This window comes from Apis dorsata, unplaced genomic scaffold (assembly GCF_000469605.1).
Source record: "Apis dorsata unplaced genomic scaffold, Apis dorsata 1.3 scaffold_133, whole genome shotgun sequence".
NCBI classification, from domain to species: domain Eukaryota; kingdom Metazoa; phylum Arthropoda; class Insecta; order Hymenoptera; family Apidae; genus Apis; species Apis dorsata.
This window is the reverse complement of record NW_006263426.1, coordinates 894066-906505: the sequence shown is the minus strand read 5'-3', so window position 1 is coordinate 906505 and position 12440 is coordinate 894066. Positions and strand designations below refer to the sequence as shown.

General features: G+C 36.4%; 1 protein-coding gene across 1 annotated transcript in view; it reads left to right on the top strand.

Annotated features, from left to right (window-relative positions):
* LOC102676276 (leucine-rich repeat-containing protein 24) overlaps positions 1-12440 on the top strand; it is a 419962-nt gene that overhangs the window by 83580 nt on the left and 323942 nt on the right. The gene's annotated exons all lie outside the window — the stretch shown is intronic.

Below are 12440 nucleotides of genomic sequence, written 5' to 3'. Positions count from 1 at the left end.
ATATATATATATCGTGTATGTGTGTATACGTACCTGCGTCAGCCATTCGGTCTTTAGTTCCGGTTCAAAGGTCAAAGCCTACCAACCACCTACCAACCCGCTGCCTTGTGGCCAACAAGAGATGCTTGAATACATTTTTTTCCACCTCTTCCCTCTATGTTTCTCTTTCGCCGATCTTCTCTTCGGTTTGCTCTCGCATTCGCCGGTGATCGTTTCGCGAACTCGAAATTCGGAAATATATTCCGCTTCCACTCGATTATTATCGAGGATAATATTGAAATCTATCCATTCGTTACATCAATCTCGCGGTGGTAATTTTAAGAGGAGCAGTGAATCGTTAAAAAACAAGAAAAAAAAAAAAAGTCACTACGTGGCTTGTCCGTATTATATAAAGTCTTCAGCCGATAGCGGCCGAATATTACCGATCCGACCCGAAGTCAAACACTGGGAGCAATAGGTGAGGAGTGCATATCCAATATTCGCCACGACGATTCTACCCGAACTTGCCCGACTCGTGCCGAACTCGTGATCTCAGGACCCCCGTGTATTTCTACTATTTGCATTCCAATCGAAACTTCTCCACGCGCACACGTGGAAATACGCTGTGAGGGACGAACGAAGGGAAAGGATTCGCGTATTCGTCAGACGTTCGTGAATTCGGCTCGATTCGACGGGAACGTATCGAGCGTGTGTTCCGTGTATCCTGTATAGGGCGTGCGCGGATCGGTCGCGTGTTTTTACGACGAGTATCCATTCGAAATGTCGCGCGAGGAGAAGCGCGAATGGGGGAGGGGAGTATCGTGCACTCTACTTTATTACTTCTCTGGCATAATTTACTTTCGCCTCTCTTACTTGCACGAGCCACGAAATCGAATCCCCGGCGACGGGGAAACGAGAGTGACGATGTCAAGTGCTACGCGAGTAAATAACGTCCGTTCCTCTCTTCGCGTACCCTCCTCCTCTTTCCATCTTTTCGATTCTCTCTTCTACCTCTGCGCAATTAATCGTTCTTGCGATCTTTTTTCATTTCTGCATGTTGAGGAAATTCAAAAATTCGAAAATTCTGAATAAAAGAAAAAAATTTTCTCCACTATTATCGATAAATATGAAACATTTTCCATATTCGGTTTGATTATCGATTTAAACTTGGAACGTGGAATTTTATTTATAGCTTAGAAAAGATTTTGGATAATATCGAAAATTTCGCGATGATCGATAAAACGAGTTATATCTCACAATTTTTCAAAATAAGAATATCAAGTTATTGCTCCATTCACCGCTTAATCTTGATCCAATTTCATTCGGTACGAGAAGTGAATGTATAATAGGAAAAGAAAGAATAAAATAACAATGCCTTTTTCTTTCATCGTAGGTTAAAAAAAGAAAGCTGGAGAGAAATAGCCGACAAGAATCGCGTAGTTTCCCAAGATTTCGCGGCCAGGTTTACAAACGGCCGTGATTTCGAGCGGAATGAAAGTAAACCCCGTCGAGTTGGCGAGTTTACAGAATTACTAGTTTCTACCGGTTCTAAATTTCCGACAACTGCTACAAGGTATCGAATAGTTGGCGAGTCGAGGAGCACACTGTTCGAAGTTCGGTCATTGGTCGATGCGTTCGCTTCTAAAAAGTGATCTAAACCAACCTTCGGCATTCCGTTTTCCTCTCCACTTCCAACTATCTTACGTGAACATCGTGAACTTCTGAAACGTGAAAATTTCTCGAACGCTTACCCCGAAACTTTCCTACCAACTCTTACCACCATTATTTACACGGTTCACCATTTTCATGATTCCATTCCCTCGAAACAGACTTTCCATCGATTGATCATTCAAACGAGTATTTTGTCTTCCGTGCTGCTTTGCATAATCGACGGTCTATCCTGGCAAAGGGATGATAGAGCGAGAGAAGAGGAGCGTGAGGGGGGAAAAAGGATGGAAAAAGGAGGCAACTTCAAAGAGTCGCGGTAGCCGCGTTAGCATATTTTTGACTCGGTCCTAGACTTTCCATGCTTCTTTTTCGACACGTGTCCCACATGTTTTCGGTAATCTTGGTGAAATAGGAGCACGCTCGGACCTTTGAAGGTATTTCATCTGTCGGTGGAACGTGGTAATCGCCAAGGGAAGGGGTCATGTAGTCCGCGCGACCGATTAAATGTTGTCAGAAATTTCTTTCTCTCGCTTACTTTAATTAAGTTTCACGGAATCGTATCACCGACCGTGTTAGTACGCGACGACATAATCATGTTCTTTGTCCGTACCGCGAAAAGGAAAAGGAACAAATCGTAGTTTCCAAATTTTTCCTTTTGTCCCTTCTTCTCATCTGACTGCTTTAATTAATTCCTGACTGTTCTTTTGATACTTCATGTCTTTTGATACTTCTGCTTGTACAAAATTTTAAGTCGTAGGAAATAAGAAATTTTTACACATCGCTTGAAAAAAGAAAACATCGAAAATTTAATATTTTACTTGTCAAAGAAGACTCAAAGTTCTCATTACCTGTGATTAAAATCAGAATGAAAGTTCAAACGAAGATCATGGTCGAAGGTTAAGGTCGTAAATTAAAATTTTTTAATTAAATCAAAATCAGAAGAGAATTGAAAAATGTGATAAGATTAGATGATGAAAAAGTTGAGCATCCTTATAAAGAAATCCTCAGAAATAAGGAACAAAGTTCATTGACTTGGAAAAAGTTTCGGTTTTATTATTTTTGATTTATTTTGATGGCCTAGAAAATATTAAATAGAATCGACAAAGAGGAGTAATTCAAGTCCAATACTCGTTATCGAGCAACTTTGGCTTTCCTGAATTTAATAATCTTCCATGTGGATCAAGTTGTTGAAAAACTTTATAATTTTTTGATAAAGGAACGGAATATTTTTCTATTTCGGAGACAATCTACTTTAAAGCCGTGAAATTTGAAAATTTCACGAAGAACGAGACTTGTTTTTAAACGAGATTCTTCAAGAATATGGAGTGAGAATATCGGAGATACTTTAAAATTTAATTTTGAAACTATTTACAGTCAAATGATAAATAAAAAAAATATTGGAATGAAAAATTGTACTCAAATTTTTAATATATTGAATAATACGTGTAGTATAAAAAATCTTTTTTTTATTGAGAATTAATATTTTTAAATAAAGAAGAAACAAATAAAAAAAAATATATTTTCATATCTTTTTCAATTTGTTCATAAGTAAACTGTAAATATAAAATTGACTTACACCATTCTCTCTTTCCATGTTAAATAAATAACAATTGATTTATTTTATCTCGTTTATTAAATTTTTCAGGGTTTGGTATGGTATATAATATTCATCAATTGGTTATTTTTATTGCTTCGCAATAAAAAATTTAATCTACGCTAAAATTCGAGTAAAAAAAATAATAATAATAAAATAAAAATATCTTATAGTATCTGATTTCAATTTTAAAATACGTATGGATATATCATAAAAATTTAAAAAAAAAAAAATCAGTGTTCGATTCGAAACACATTTTTCCATCATCGATTGATCATCGATGATACATCGTAAACATTATTATCCTCCTCGTTGCTCGATAAATTAACGATAAATTTTTAAAAGAAGAGAATTAATCCAATCGATTCGAACGAAGAAGAAATACTCGTCTAAAAGGAAACAAAGTCGATATATCCCCTGCATCGATAAAAACGCAGGAGTGCAACCGTACCGAGATACCAAGTTTAATCTCGGTTAGAAGCAAACTCGTTACTTTCATCCTCCCCATATCGCATCATTCATCACAAGAATATTCTGGGTCACGAGTCGGACTTATATTTCGTTCCACGTTCGGGCGTGAAATTCGATTTCGATATCGCGGAGGGAAGTTTCCGGTTGAAATTTTAATGCCGTCCCGCGCCACGAGGGGAAAGATGGATCGCCATCAAGCCTCATTTAAGTCCCGATTAAGAGGGGGTTCTCGGGCGAGAAATCTCGTAATTCTCCGCCGAAATTCTTCGGGAGGAATAATGGCCGATGGTTTTCACAGTTTTCACAGGAGAATTTTTCCGAGTCGGACGAGAGCGGAATATGAAACATTCCACGGGCGGAAGCACGCAGGGAAGCGCAATTCCCGCGTGATTGACGCGCAAGTGGCGTTACAAACTTCCGTGGGTAATGTTAATTGAATTTGCGTTGTTGATTTTTCTTCCTCCCCTCCCCTTCGCCCCCCTCTTTTTTTTCAACTCGTTCCGTTCGTTTTTCTCGCGCGTGAAAAAGTTGTCAATGTGAAATTTCCCGATGAAATTTCCCGGTGAAAAACTATTTCCATTAATGGGACGTTCTTTTTGTGATGTTCATTCGTAGAAGAACGCGGAAGTTGTTTCGTAGTGGGGGGATAGTAATCGTGGAAACATCCGATGGAATGATCGATAAAATATCATTTTCTAATTTGAGGTTGGGTATTAAGTAGAGAGGAAGTTTGGCTCATCCGTAATACCGCTAAATTATGAAAGTTCTATGCGCAATATTCGTGGGAAAGTTCTGCGGGAATCGTTACAAGTAAGAAACAGCTTCTTGACATATGCACTTCCGAACTAATATCCTGTGTTTAATTTCTTATCTTTGTTCACTTGTCATTTTGTCACTCCTCTTACGAAAGTTATATATATTAATAATAATCTATGTTTAATAATTTTATTTATTTTTCGCAAAAATATCGAAGAATTTTATTATATATATATAGCAAAGATTTTTTCACGATTAAGGAAAAGATATTGGGGCACAGTGGTGAAAAGAATAGAAAAATTAAATAAAAATCTGAAATTAAATAATCATTGGAGAATATTTATCTAGATATTCTCCTATATTCGCGTCTTTTCGAAGGAATGTTCTTTCCGACAAAATTCAGAGAAATAAATATGAAATCGGAATATGGGTTATTCAGAAGCCAAACTGAACAAGTACATAATACACTCCCCTTTGAAAATACAGGATTACTATTTAATCAGCTTAGCTCGAGGCTCGTATATTGCAGAAATATGATTATAAAGGTCATTAGCAGATAATACAAGGTTTTTTAAGAGATTTACGTCAATATTATTCCAAGTTCTACCGAGATGAATCATAGCTATTTGAATATATTCATAAATATTATATTAGATTTCACGTATATTCATATATATTCTTGTTTGATACACATCACGATCAAAATCGCTTAAAATTTCAAAAATATTATCTGCAATATTTACAAAGTTCATAAAAACAAATAGTTTGTATCGATGAAAACAGAATTTAAATATTCACTCGTATTAAAATAAAATGTAAACTGACACTGTAACATTTAAAATTTCAATCGATACATAAACCAAACGTGTAATTCTTTCGCATTCAATCTTCTTCAAAAAGACTTGAATTTCCATTTTTAAAAGTTTATAAAAAAAATTTCATCTCAGATGAATTTTATTTTAACCCGATTTTAAGTATTTAAAACTAAAACTAAACCTCAAAACGAATCTATTAAAATATCAAAAGTTATCCCTCCTATTCAAAAATGATAAACCTATTTTACACATTTAAAAATATTTCGAAATATTTAAAATATACCGTATATCTCGATCTTACCAGCCTGTAAAATCTCACAGAAAAGATCGAACTCATTATTTATTAAAATCATACTTATTTAATAAATATCATATCTTTAACTTATATAAAATGCATCTCACGTTACATACATATACATATATATGTATAAAACATATCTCATCAAAAGTGTTTGCCAAATGTATTTTCATCTAGCAATATTTCAACCATACATAGCACCGAGGACAATTTCTCAGTGGATTCGAGGGAAGCGGAAACGGCGAAGATCCGAAAGTTGGACCGAACTTTCAATATCATTGATCTCATCTATAAACCAGCGCATTTTCTTCTCTCTTTCTCTCTCTCTCTCTCTCTCTCTATGCCGTGGCATATTTCTCCTTTACTGCGGCCAGATTTCAGCCGGATACATTACTTCCTGTCGGAGATTATCCGTCGCCGGCTGCCACCACCACGTCTTTTACGTGGATCCCGACGAGGAGGGAAGCCTCCGCCTGAAATAAAAGTAACGGAGCCCGAGATTTTCTTGTCCGGATTCGTTTCCTCGCGTTGATCACGCCGAGTGTAATTGCGTTTCCTCCCCTCGCGCAAAGGACGAGTCGTGTTTTCGCGAAACCGAAGATGTAGAAGAAGGGGATGACCCTTCGAAGAAATTGATCCATACTGTCATCTGTGATCGCTCCACCGTGAATACTCTTTGCCTTTGGAATATAAATATGCGGGGATACGTGGTGGAATGGATCTGATGTTTGAAAGTCTATGATATAAAAATTATGCGCGATACTCTATCTTTTCTTTGTTATTTCTTTTTGTTTTTCTTAAGTCGAATGTTTAGTGTCTTAGAAAGAAATGTGTAACAATATTCGATGAGATAATGATTTTTGGTGTAGGGTTAATTTAGAAGTTTAGAAAAGATAAGAATTTTGAGAGATTATCTTCTATTTTGGATTAAAAAAATATATTGATATTCTTATCTGTATTTTTGCTGCTAAGGTTTAAGGGAGGACAAGTGAAGTATCAGGAATGATACTTTAGGAATGATACTTTAGGATTTTCAGCTGCTTAAAATCCTTAACTTGGTATTACCATAAAAGGCCGCCGTTCCATTTAAGAGGATAAAACAAACCTTAATAATCTTTTTCACTTCCCGACTTTGTAACAAAGTTTATTACTATCTATGATTATACGTTTTCCTCGAAATCATAAATTTTATCGTTGACTTCTTGTTCCTAGTATTTAGAATACAATAGAGATATTGCAAGATTCAGTAATTTATCCTCTACAAGGAAATATATTTTTTTCTCCAAAATATAAACCACTCCAAAAATTTCAAAAAGTAGAATACTCGTGTGAAAAACATTTCTTTAGATCGTTTATTATTTCAAATTTAATTATTCGACATTATTACTATATTACTTGCTGCATGACAAACAGATTCAAATTCCAACATGAATATACGATCCCTAAGAAAACCAGAGACAATATTGCTCAACGAACATCAAAGTGTACAATAAGAAGCGCAGATAAATAGAAAATTCTTCTCAATTAAAATATCATTAAAACATTTCACTTCTATTTATTCATATAACATCCAAAATAAAACACAAATCAACCATGACTACTCCTACTTATATTCTTTATAATTACCATCAAATTTGACGTAAAAATCGCTCGATCGATCACCGGTTTCACTCTCAATCAAATTCCAATCTCAAAGGAAAATCTGTCGGGCCCGCTCGAAACAGTCCGACAATTTGTCTTTGAGAACTGTCGCGATCAAATCGCCAGATTTCAACCCCGTCTTAGAAACTTTCAACGTAACGTTTCCCTTCGTGAAAAGTTTCAATAAGAACGGCAAACTGGCCGTGGGTTTCACGGCCAACGGAATCACTCTCTCGCGCGATCCTCACGAATCGAATTTCGTGACTCGCGATTTCCACTCGCGTTTTCATTCAACGCTCCCCGTCACCGATCGTCACCTTTACCTCGCCCACCTCGAGTCCACCCCCTTAGCCGCCCCCGTGGATTTATAGGGCTCTCACTGTCCCCTCGTGTGCCGATATAGGAGGGCGGAGGTAAAAATAGCGGAACCCTGGCTCGAGTGATACTTGGCGGAAGAAATAAGGTGAATTTGAGAAAGGGGATTGACTTCTGCAGTGGCCATGAAAGTGTTTGGGGAATTGGGGATGCAATTTGCATAGATCGTGACGGTGTCATGCGCTAGTTTGTTTGCGCCGCATATTTTTCTAATATTATTTTTTCATTCTCTCTCTCTCTTTCTCTAAATTTGGAAAATAAAGGGGAGAAGTAGAACGAATTTGAATTTTTAAAATTTTAGATTAGGATTCAAACGAGCTGGAAAGTTTATCGATATTAGATATTTTTATAAATTTTTTGGTTCGGAGGAGAAAGTTGAAGGGTAGACGTTTGAATTTTTAGAATTCTAGAATTTAGTATGCGTAATGGTGAGAGAATTTATCGAGCAGATATTTTTATAAATTGTTAAATTTGGAGGAGAAAATCGAGCGGTAGTAATTGGAATTTTTTGAAATAACAATAAATTTTTAACAAAAAGTGAACTTTTGATAGAATTTTGAGAACAAAAATAGTTAAATGAACGGAGCTTGATGTCATATTTTTTTATTATTCTTTTGTGACATAATAAACTCGTGTTAAATAACATACATATGCGTATATCCACAAGAACAATATGCAAAATGTCGTTTTATTCTTTGCTATACATGTAGTCATCTTTTCTCGTCGTGTTTTCAAAACAGGGAATGGCTTTATATAATCTTGCTTGCTTTACCTTTCCATCTCAATAACTCGACGAAATCTGACAACTGAGTAAAATACTAAAATTGATGAAAACGAATAGTTCTACAGGTTGTATTTGAAAATAAAAACTTCAATGTGTCTTTTCTTTCTCAACTTTTTATTTGAAAAGTATAAACTTTTCTTTTAGAATTATATTTTCTTCTTTTTTTCGCGTTGTTGTATTCCGTAAGCGTATATAAAAATAATTGAAGCGAAGAAAATTGCAGAAAGAGGGTCATCTGTCATATCGTGTAGTACAATTGAAGTAACAACCCCTCGAGAAATGAATTGATCTTGAAGAGGTTATTCTTCTATTGTCTTTATTGACATTTTTTACGTATATTTATTTAAAAAAAAGAAAGAATGGTATAAACTCAATCGAAATCAAAAATGTTGTGAACATTTTAATCTTCAGAAAAAAATCTAAGGATAATATGAATAATAAGAATCAGAATACAAATAATAAGAATAATTTATATTAGATTATTAATTATGAATGTATTAATTTTGATATAAAAGGATATGATGTAAACGATTGAAAGCAAAGAAAAAAGAAAAACGATATACATCATAGTTATAAGGGATCGAAGAAGATTAAAATGTTATTTAAGATTCAAGTTCACCTATGTTAAAAAAATATTACGTTTTTGGTTGCAAAGATGGTTCTTGAATTCCAATGTAGAATATATAGACTCTGCTAAGTGGCAATTAACTGAGTGTGGAAAAAAAGGGTTAAAAAACGAGACAGATTGGATAGTGATAAAAATTTGTAGAGGGAGAAGATGGGATTGACAGAAGGGTGGAAATGGGAATAAATATTTAATTTATTGTGCAATGGTTACTTCGTTTATGTCGCAAAAAATTTTAAGTAGATTTTCGATTAAATTTTTAACGTGATTGATTTTTTGCCCGTTATCAATAATTTTAATCTCTCTCAATGATTAATAAAAATCAAATCAAAAGTATCGTAAAAAAAATTCTAAAAGATTTCAAACGTTCAAACAGACAGATTATTTCTCATTACAATTGATAAAAATATTAATTAACGCTTTCGTGTTAGATTTTCACAAAGCAACAATTTATTTGCTTGAAAAAGTAAAACATCCAAACGCTGTTTCGGTATGCGAGATGGCCGAACGAGATGAGAGAAATTCGTGGTGGAAATTTAAAGAGACGTCCAATTATTTGGTCTCAGAATCGTCAGGGAAATAAAAACGAATAAAGAAAATAAAGGAAAGAAATATCAATGGCGATCGAAGAGAGAAAAAAGCAGCCTATAATTTCCAGTTACATCTTAAAAATATTAAAAAGAACTTTCTATACTCCATGATTTTATTTGTCTACGAAAGTGACAGAATTAGACTTGATTGCCTAATTGAAAAAAGTAATGAGTACAGAATATTAAAAGAAACAGGAAGAAAAAAATTCCTAGTCGAGTTGACGATCTACGAAGTGATTCGAGATCTTTATCGATTTCAATCTCTCGTTGATTTTACTTACCATTTCCACTCACCAGTGTTAAATACTCTTTATCACGACACTTCGACCATCTATAAATTCTCCAATTTTCATCCAATTTAAATGGTAGATCTTCCTAATGAAGAACCGGTCACTGATTCGAAACTGACGACGAATCGAAAAACTCTGGATTTAGTTCAGTCTTCTCTCTCTCTCTCTCTTTCTCTCTCCCCCTTTTTTTTCGTTATTTCGCCCTGACCGCACGCCGCCACTGCCCCTTCACCTCCGCATCCTCTCCGTCTGCGCTCTTCCCCAGGCTTTTCCGCTTTATTCCGCGAACCTCTAATGACGTTCTCGTTCAGTGGTCTGTTCCGTGCGCTTTCCTCTCCTCTGCTCCTCTGTCTCTCTTCCACAGAGACATCTAGTCTCTCCCTTCCTACTTCCGACTCCTCCCCTCTCCCCTTTACTACCCCTCCCCCCGTTCCTTCTTATTTCATCGGCGACATGGCCGCTGTGTTCCTTAACCTTTTGTTGCTGCCCTTCCAATTAATCTCCGCGAGGGGAATAAAACGAAGCCGGAGGATTGCAAGCCACGCGAAGAAGATGCCCCTCCCCCTCGTATTTGATCCGTGATTCTTCCTTCTTTTTGGCGTGCTCGCTTGCTGATATTTCGTTTCACCACCGGCCCGTATTCCGTCGCTTTGAACCGGAATAGTTTTCTTCGTAGTGTTTCGAAAGGAACGTCGAACATTTTTTCGGATAACTAATTTTTGCGCTCGTGCGATTTGTGCGCGATTAATTTCTGCGACGCACGTTCTTGAAAATTGTTAATTTTGAGATGAAAAAAAATTTTTCTTCGATGATGAATGAAAATTGAATATTGAAGATCGAATATTCGCGTGAGAATTAATGATAGAATTTAAATAGGAGATAATTTTAGGAGTGAAAAAATAAATAGAGGAACAGGAAGAATAAGATTCTTTCATAGGAAGAATCCTTGTTCTCGAGAAAATCGAATTTAAAAAGTTGTGGAGTATATCAATGTGGAAGGCTATCCTAGTAAAGTTTCAACGAGGATTTTCGAAAAGAAGAAGATACGAATAAAAAAATTGTATTTTTTATCTTTGACTCTGACCGGTTATATCCTGCGTAATCATAGAATCAAGAAGTTAATTGAATAAACCTTAAACGAGGGCACTTTATATTTTCACAGGTAGAATTGTGAAACGCCTCATTTTCCATTCTCAAAAAAACGAAAGAGAATAAATTTCAGCATCGCGTGGTAAAGTAAAATAAGAAAAGAAAAAAAAGAAAAAAGTGAGATTCCACTGCGAATAAGTCCAATATCGTCGCAACGTCAAAGGTCAATCTTTAATTTTAAATGCCCTTACATCCGGTTCCCTTTCTTTGCCGCCATTCCACACCGCCCTTTCCACTTTTTCCTTCTTCCTCTCTTCCTTCCTTCCTTCCTTTCTTTTTTTTTTTATGACAAAATTGAATGTTTTCTCCTATAAAAAGAAGGCTACGGCCCCAGAAAGATAATTCGTAATGCCGCTCGGCTCGGCCGCGTGAATAAGGCCGACGCTAAATACACGCGCTCATTAAACGCTCTTTCGTGGCGTTGCTCCATTTCGCGGACACACGATCTCAAAGGATCTCTTCTCCCGCGTGACCTCGCTCAGACTTCGTTTCCAGGGCCACGGAGGCCGGATTCAGAAGCCAGGGAATTTTTCCATTTAACCCGACAAGCATCGTGAACGAAGATCTCGAGATCGCTTCCACTAACGATCGAAGTCGTGCCACCTCCTCCACCTAATGTCCTCCATCCCTTGGATTATGCACTCGACCCATAGCCGATGGACGATAAGGAGGGATGGACGATAAGGGGGGATGGGCGTGTTGCATTGTAAAATGCGGGCAATCCTTGCGTTGATTCTGGATCCACAACATTTAGAACTATATATGTGTGTGTGTGTGTGTGTGTGTGGGATGGGTAGTTGTATCGCGGTAAGTGGTGCTTCAACTCTGCACGACGTAAACTTTGTGATACGTTCGGGACAGTTGAGTGGATGCTGTAACTCTGAATGCACTTTTGAAATTTATGGAAATAATAGTCGTGAAATTTATTTTTGGGAACGATGGGATAGGATGGTTTGGGTTTGAATAGGGTTATGAAATTGGAATATGAAGAATTACGGGTCCGTAAATTTTCTATGTGAAAATAATAGAATAATTGAATTAATAAGCTCTCCACTTCTTTTTCTTTTTTTATTGAAAGTATTAAATATTATTTGGATTACGATGATAGTGTGAGAACTATTGAACTTTTGAGCGTAAGTCACTTTTAGATTCTGACTGTGCGATTCATAAATCTTTTGCATCCATTCAACCAAGCACACGCGCTTCTTTGTACTTGTACTTGTACGCTTCTTTCATCATAGCCGTGTAGCCGTTCCCGAAAAGCAGGCCCACTTAGAAGCTCGGATGGCTACCTATTGTTCGCACCTCAACCACTCGTCTGAAACACTCCTCTTTCGCACCTCTAACACTTTACACCAAGTGGGTGATGATGTAACCTCGAAATTAGGTTCAATGTCCTTTTCAT